An 8,191-nucleotide genomic window follows, 5' to 3' on the forward strand; every position below is an offset into this window, starting at 1 on the left:
AAAAAAAAAAGAAGTCTCTGTGATGATATTAATAATGTATAGTCACTTTCCCATTGTTAGTACAAAATACCTGTGTTATGGTTTGTGTCTAGATGTTTCTCCAAAGCCTCATGGATCATAGGGCTTTTTCAGAGATGGCTGAATCTACAGTGTGTGACGTTTGATTAAGGATATGTGATTAGTAACTCAGTCCACTGATTGGTTTGGCATAGTTCTGGCTAGGAATAAAGGTGTGAGTGCTATACCCACTTTAGGGTGGGTAGCCTGCATACAATATAAGAGACAGAAGGAATCTTATCTCCCTCTCGCTTGTTGCTTTTTCTCTCTTCTGCTACCATGAACTATTGCCCCTTTGCTATGTGCCACTCTGCCTTGGAGCCAGCTGATTATGGATTGAACTCTCACAAATTGTGAGCTAAATTAATTTTTCCCCTTTAACTTTGGGTGTGGGGTATTCTGTCTCATCAATGAGAGAAAAGTAAGACAACATGATTTTCACAACTTAAAAGAGAGAGCTTTCTTTGGGTCACAGATCCAGCTGGTTGAGTACATGCTTAGCTGGCTCCAAGGCAGAAATGGCATAGCAGAAGGACATGTTGAGGAAAGATACTTACCCTTATGGAGGCCAGGAAGCAAAAAAGGGAAGAGCTGGTACAAGAATACACTCTTCCAAGTCACACCCTTTGTGTGACTCCAACTAGGATCCACCTCCTGACAGCATGTTCAGTTCTGAACACATGGATGGATTAATCCACTGATGAGAGTCACATAACCCAGTCATCTTGCAAAGCCTTGCCTCTGACACATTAGACTTTGGAGGATGTTGTAGATCTAAGCCGTAACTAGTGATAATAATCACACACAGAGGGAGGGGAGGAGGGAAGGAGGAAGTGGGAGAGAGAGAGAAGCAGGGCTGATCAAATCTCTGTTTAGAGTTCACTTATATTACTACTCTTTCTTACAAAGGGGTGTGTGTGTGTTGTTTCTTCTGTTTTCTTTTGAGAAGTTGTCCATAAGTGATCAGGAGCTGAGACCTAGATGTTACTAGCAACAGTGTGAAGCCAGATCTTCATCTTCCATGAAGAGGACTTGAAGGCCCAGGTAGAATTCAGGCTGCACTATGCTGTTAATCTGCTTGTGGAGCCAATAAAGACATCTGTATTTGGAAAGACATTCTGATGATGTATTAAGGTGTTCTGATGTGATTTCATTCCAAGCCCCTACAACAGTCCAAAATCTTGTAGTCAGAGTTTCTGTCGAGCCAAGGGGATATTCTCATATCAATTGCCCCAGGAAGGAGTGAATTCTAGAGGAGAAGACTAAGTCCTTAGATTGGCTTGACAGGGAGGAGGTGGATGGTGCCTGTTTTTGCTGTGCTGTGTAAGATTTACATTGGTAGGAGGGAACACCAATGTCAGGAGACAAGCTCAAAGGTACTGGGGATGTGAGACTCACCTCCATCCTAAGGCAGGTTGGATCAAGGCATTCACTAAAAATAATTTTTATAAGAAGAGCTCTGAAAGCAGAAGTACCCACTAATAATATATATAAGACTGCTGAGGGAGTAAAGCATTGAAATTAATCTAATTACTATATGTAACCCCTGAGCCTTTAGTAAAGTCTAGTTCAGGGCTGTAACCCATCTCAACTGTGCTAAGAGAAATGAATGGGTTCCATGTGTGGCGAATGTATGAAACATCTTACATCTTTAGACAAGACAATATGTTGATCATGATGTTATTCAAAATGTGTGTGTGTATGTGTGTGTGTGTGTGTGTGTGTGTGTGTTAGTAATCACACCCAGAGCCTTATGCATGCTAGGCAAGTGCTGTAGCCCTGAATTATTGCACTCAAATGTTATTTATCTCCGATATGAGTGTTTTGGTGCCTCTGTAAATCTGTATGCTGGTATTAGCTTTTTTTCTTTTAACTCTAACATCCCAGGGCTTGTTTTACAATGAGACAGTTTTAAATTTCCAATTTCACAAAACATTGAACCAAAAATACAGCAATATGGTTTTATATCATAGTATAAATATGTTCAACAAAGCATATAAAAGTATTTCATGACTCTAAGAGCTCTCTCTCTCTCTTTCTATGTAATATATATATAATGTATATTATAAACTTTCAGCCAATACATATAACATATATTATAAACTTTCAGTCAATCATATTCAACATTGGATGTAAAAGAAAGAAGGCAGGTACAAAAGAATAACTAGAACCTTTGGGGTAAAACAACAATTTAAATGTGACAATCACATTAAAAAAATCACAAGCACCATGAAATTCTCCCTTAAAAATGTGCATCTTGATATGAAATACTTTTGTTTATTTTTGATACAGTACTAGAGCAAGTTGAAAATATTTCTACCCACACTTCAGATAAATCATTACTGTGGGAATATCACACATTGCATCACATTTCCTCTCAAGTTAGAGGAATACAAAAATTAAAATCAATATCTGGGGTTACTTATGGTGTTAGTTCTGACATGAAAAGAGCTTGGATATTATCACTCCTGTCCCCGAGAAAAACCCTAAAAAAAACCCTGAAAACCAACGACTGTTCTTGGAAACATGAGATGATTAAGGTTACAGGGAAAATTACCCCTTAAAATTTGGAGAAACAAGTGAATCTAGAAAGTGACAGTTACTATCTGCTCAACTCACATGGCAGCTTATAGTCATACTGGTAGGAACCGGTAGGAATCGGTGGGAACACTTCCTGGGTAATTTTGATGAACTGCTGCAGGATACATGTGGACTAGCCTGAGGGTTACAAACACCTGGAACCCAGTGTAATGAGGAGTCCCACATATTCATAGCTCACTTCCAGGAACATTTTCATGTTTTCTTGAAAATCCTCATGGGCTCTGGTAGCAAGCAAGAAGGAGTAACCGCTGGGAAACAAACCTGGAGCTTTCTCCTTAACAGAGAACTCTCCAGTGGAAAGACTACCCCTGAGCCTCGTCTCAGCTGGGCAAGGGAGTTTTTCCCACTTCAGCTGGCTCTAGCCAGAGAAGATAAGAGAGGGAAGATAGGAAACACATGTGGAGGTAACGGCCCAGGGACACAGTCCAACTATAATACCAGGATTTAATCATCAGATTATACAATGCTTCTCTTCCGCCACATCTTAGTACTACACCAGCATCCTCCAGTGTAACAGGGGATTGCTCTAACAGTGCTGCTGTTCTTAACATTTCCCTTTGATTCTTTCTCAGGAAATGAAGAGCTTCAGACTCTGCCTAAGAGTTCTGACAAAAACCCAAAGTGGACAGGTGAGATAAAAGTAAGGGTGTTAGAGGAATTTGAATTCTTTGGCACACACAGTTACAGTAAGCATGAAACATCCCAATTTCTAGTGAGATCAACATAAAAACTGACCTTAAATTTCTATTATCTCAACTTTTATTACCTAGTACATCATGGCTGGTTCTCAAAAAAGAAATTCTAGACATGGTAGAAGAAAAACAAAACAAAACAGAAAACTACATTTAGAAATTGCATAGATTTTGTAATTATCACATAGGTAACTTAAAATAATTATGATTAATAGTTAAGGGTGTCAGAACAAGGCAAACAACATGCAGTTGGAGCTGGCTAGCGTGAGCGGATGGATGGCAACTCTTAACAACGGATCAAAAGTAAGTGGTAGAAATGAAAAACACAGGAACAGAAATGCAAATACCTTGGAAGGGCTCATCATAGACTGGAAATGACCAAGGAGAGAATCAGCGAGCTTGAAAACTGTCAACAGTAACATCCCAAACTGAAATTCAAAGACAGAAAAAGTGAATAACATGAAACCAAACATCTAACAACTCTAGAACAATTTCAAAAGCTATAAATACACGTAATTGGAATACCAGAAGTGGTAAAAAAAAAATCAGAAAGAGAATGAAGCAGGAAGAATATTTGAAGTAATTATAGCTGAGAAATTCCAAAAATTAATGACAGGCACAAAGCCACACATCCAGAAAAGCTCAGCAATTACCAACTGGACAAAGTCTCTCCAAAATCTGTACATCGGCATATCGTATCAGGCTTTATAGACAGAAAAGGAACAAAATAGCAAGATGAAAAACAAAAATCAGATTGACTCTTTCTTCCTTTCACTGAGCTACCTCATCAGCTCTTTTAAAAAAATTTTAAAAAATTTTTCTGTGTGATAGGATCTCACAAATTATTAAATTTCCCAAGCTGGGATCAACTGATTGATTATTTCAGTTATTTTTCTTGTAAGGCAGAGATAAGGAGATAACAATAGAAAAATAACATTGGTTAACATGGAGTTACTTTAGGTCACCTCTTTTCTATGTGTAAGTGAAGTGGGAGAAGGAACCAAACCAACGCCATGTTGTACTCAGGCACCATCTTAGAGCTTAAGCTTGTTTCCTTAAGTTTGTTTCTTGTAAATGTTGTCACAGTTACCTAACCCAGGACCACCCTGTGCTTTGACATAAGACTGCTTGTTCCCTACATTAAATGTCCAACACTGTTGTTCCTTTGTCACAAGCTAAACCCACACTTTGTAGGAGTATTCCTATAGCTACACCAAATCATATCAGCACCTCCTTAGACCCGGAACTAGAACCGAAGCTACAACTGCATAACTATTCTCTCCTCCTGCCCTTCAGGGTAGGTGCTTGGTCATATACTGGGTGCCCACCTGACTGGCTAATAAACTTCCTTGTCTCTGCATCTGGCCTCCACGGGTAACTCAAATAAGTGTGTTTTCCACAACATAAGGATTAAAGTGAAAGCAGCTTTATTATCATGTCAGTGGAAACTGGCCTATTTGAGAAGTTTGTCTATTACCTCTCTAGCCACTAGGTTTTGGGGTAGTTTGTCATGCAGCAATTAATCATTAAAATTTAAAAGAAACAAAAGGATTAAATGGAATCATGTTTCATAAGTAAAACCAAAGGAGTCAGAAAAAGAGGCAATAAAAGAACAAATGCAATAAATAGAATAGTTACAAACATGTTAGACATCCATCCAAGTATATCAGTAGTTGGTTTGCGTGGGAACAGACTGAATAAACCAATTAGAAGACAAAGAACAAGGAAAAAAGACTAAGAGAGACCTACTAAAAAGCAAAGAGATGGCAAAAGATGTATTATGCTAACTCTAATTTTTAAAAAGCAAGAGTAGTTATATTAATTTCAAACAAAACAAATAGCCTAGTTTGTTTTCTGTTGCTATAGTTAATTAAGGCTAGAGAGGTAATAGACAAACTTCTCAAATTGAAGAGACTGGATATTAGGTATATGGAACACTGAACTCTCAGTATCATCTTTACAATTTTTCTGCATATCCAAAATTGTCATAAAAATATTTCTTTTTTAAAAATTCAATATCTGGCTTGAGATGGTAAGCTCACTACCAAGCAAGTTGGCAGTACGGCTGTTGTACAAAGCTTTGAGAATAACACTGACACCATATTTTTGGGTTAGTTTGGGTAAGATATGGCCAAGACTCCAGCACGGCATATTTTGGGTTCCTAGAGTATGAAATTGTCTAAGATCTTTAAGCAGTCACCTCCTACCCACTTACAAATGGGGCAGGATATAAATAAGCATATGGATTTACAAGATCGTATATAACAGAGGTAAAAAGCAACCATATGGGGAAAAGACAGAAAGGTACCACTGGAAATAGCATTTAAAAAGTGAAGGGTCAGCATTAGCAGAGACTTGCAAAGACTGTTGAGGTGAATGAGAGCTTGCTTGTTAGCTTTTCTTAAAGTTATTTTGAGAAAAGGTTAAAAAAAAATAGTACATGCATTGGATAAGACTGACTTCAGCAGTGATGAGGTGTTATACTGTTGTATCACCTAATTTTAGCTACAAGGTCTGGGAACACCCCAAATAACAGGGGCTTAAGGGGAAAGAAATCTCATTTTATTCTTATAAATTTGGAATCGATTGACCAGGGCTTGGTGTCCTTCCCTGTAACTTACATGACAATAGTACTGTCGCACGGGGTGTTGCGACAATGATTGTCAAAATCACTCTATTACTCAAACACCGAGTGGGGAATGTGTTGGGCACAAATATGAAGGGCAAATCAGCTTTATGACTGAGAATAAAACCTAGCTCTCAGGGCCCTGCTCACACCACACTCCTCTACTGTGTCTTTTGGTACTGGTTGAGAGCAAAATGGTTTGGGTGGTAAGTACGGGAGGTATCATAAGTACCCCCTAGACTCGGGCAGACAGGGCGACCATTAATTTTCCTATTTCATCTTCATCTTTCTTAAAATGTTTGTTACATCATTGAGGTAGCACAGGTTGTACAACAGTCTCGGTTTTCAGTGTACTGTGCATTTTGTCAGGGATAGCATTTTTAGATATCTGTAATGCCAAGTTTTAGAGTGGCTGTAATGTAAGTTCTGGAGTGGAGTGGCTGCATTATAACTTGCCCTCCACAGTCCCTTTAAGTTTGAAGCTCACTGTTAAAGTTCCTGAAAGGATGCCTTGCTGAAGTTATTAAAGGGCTTTTCACACTCTAACAATCTGTTGACATGTGCCTGTGTGTCTTAGTCTTCTGATGAACGTTAGGATAAACTAACCCAACTCCCACCTCCCTGGGCCAAGTCAGAGAGCATTTGAATCAGGGACCAGTAAGAGTTTTACTAGGTTACATCTAGGGGAGTATTGAGAAGTGGGAGCAAGTGGTAAGTAACATCAGCCAGAACTAAGTGACATCAGTTAGGATTTTGCTTAAAAAGGCAGTAACAGCCGGTATGTGTTCAGCTATCTGTTTATAGTGCATGCAGTTTGCTTTGAAACATTGTTCTCCTATGAATACATCCTCATATTTTCTTTTTTTTTTTGGTACTGGGAATTGAACTCAGGACCTTGCAATTGCTAGGCAGGCATTGTGCTACTGAGTTATATTCCCAGCCCCCATATTTGCATTTTCTAATGGCATCCTTATCTTAGTTTCTGGCTGTGTCATTGGTCAAAGAGTACTGACATTGCACAAGTCTCCAGGCCAGGGGTCATTTTCAGGTTACAGGTGACAAAAATGTAGCTGCAAAGAAGCTTGTAAAGTGCCCAGGTTTCCACAGATCTACCTGTCTGCAAAGCCACTACTCTCTCCCTCACAACTTCCTTCCCAAAGTATTGCTATATTGGGTTTTCAGTATAAAAAGGCTTATGGACTTCGCAGTTCCTTTCTATGCCAGGCAAGCAGCTCTGTAGCATTCTTTGCATGACTAGAAATTTTGTAACAAAAAAGAGGGACATTAAAACATCCATGGAGGGTGCCCTATGGGAATGGAGCATAAAATGTTCACTTACAGAGCTCTCTCAGCCAATATTTGTGTTGTCGATGTGTGTGCTTCTGTTCCTAATTTAGACATAAATGTATGACACTCACAAAACCTGCTTTGAAAAAAAGTGCTAAAGTTCTTTGTAGTTGGCAAAATATGGAATCATACAGTTTATTGCTTTCAAAAGAAATGAAATTCTGAAGCCTAATTATAGTAATCCCTAACCTATCATGGGAGTTATGTTCCAGAGACCCCCATGCTAGATAAAAATCCATGAAGTAGCAGTGTTATATTTATTTTATTATTTATATGTATTTTAAGGCTTTATAAACCCTTCCCACACTCCTATAAACCTTTTCCACTCTCTTATTAACCTTTCCCACACTCTTATAGACACTTCATATGCTCTTAAACACTTTCTACACTCTTAAACCTACGTAATTTTAACAACATGTAAAATTCTATATGGGTACTCACCAGAGAAGTATACTACAACCTGAATGATGAAGATCGTGAATTATGTAGCTGTTCAGTACTGATGGTGATGAAGGTGATGACGATGAGATGAATGTACTGCACAGCCAAGAAGGGCGAGGAGAGAGGCTGAACGAACGAACGTATGGGCACAGTGAGGGAGAGAAAACAGACTGATGCTACAGTCACTGAGCCAATCAGTGCCCAGGATACAGAACACAGTGCTGTGGTTGGTCACCTTCCATTCCACCAGCCAATAGCGTGCCATGCACAATCTCACGTTGGCAAACTTGCACAAGTGGTAGTGGTGTACTGCATTTCCATTGTGTACAGTAGTATATTCATTCACTGATGAAATACATATTTGATTTTGATTTAATATTCTTTTAATATGTTTGAATTAACATTTAAAAATTTTTGTATTGTTTAA

General features: G+C 38.7%; 1 long non-coding RNA gene across 1 annotated transcript; it reads right to left on the reverse strand.

Moving 5' to 3' along the window:
- Positions 1 to 454: 454 nt before the first annotated feature.
- On the reverse strand, positions 455 to 7,886 carry LOC106146562. The gene is made up of 3 exons (XR_001231051.1): positions 7,765 to 7,886; positions 3,698 to 3,778; positions 455 to 1,220 (listed from the first exon to the last, which is right to left on the reverse strand). It is a non-coding gene; the product is annotated as an uncharacterized LOC106146562 (long non-coding RNA).
- Between the last annotated feature and the right edge of the window lie 305 nt (positions 7,887 to 8,191).

This window comes from Chinchilla lanigera, unplaced genomic scaffold (assembly GCF_000276665.1).
Source record: "Chinchilla lanigera isolate Chin_1 unplaced genomic scaffold, ChiLan1.0 scaffold00006, whole genome shotgun sequence".
In the NCBI taxonomy this organism is placed as follows: Eukaryota; Metazoa; Chordata; class Mammalia; order Rodentia; family Chinchillidae; genus Chinchilla; species Chinchilla lanigera.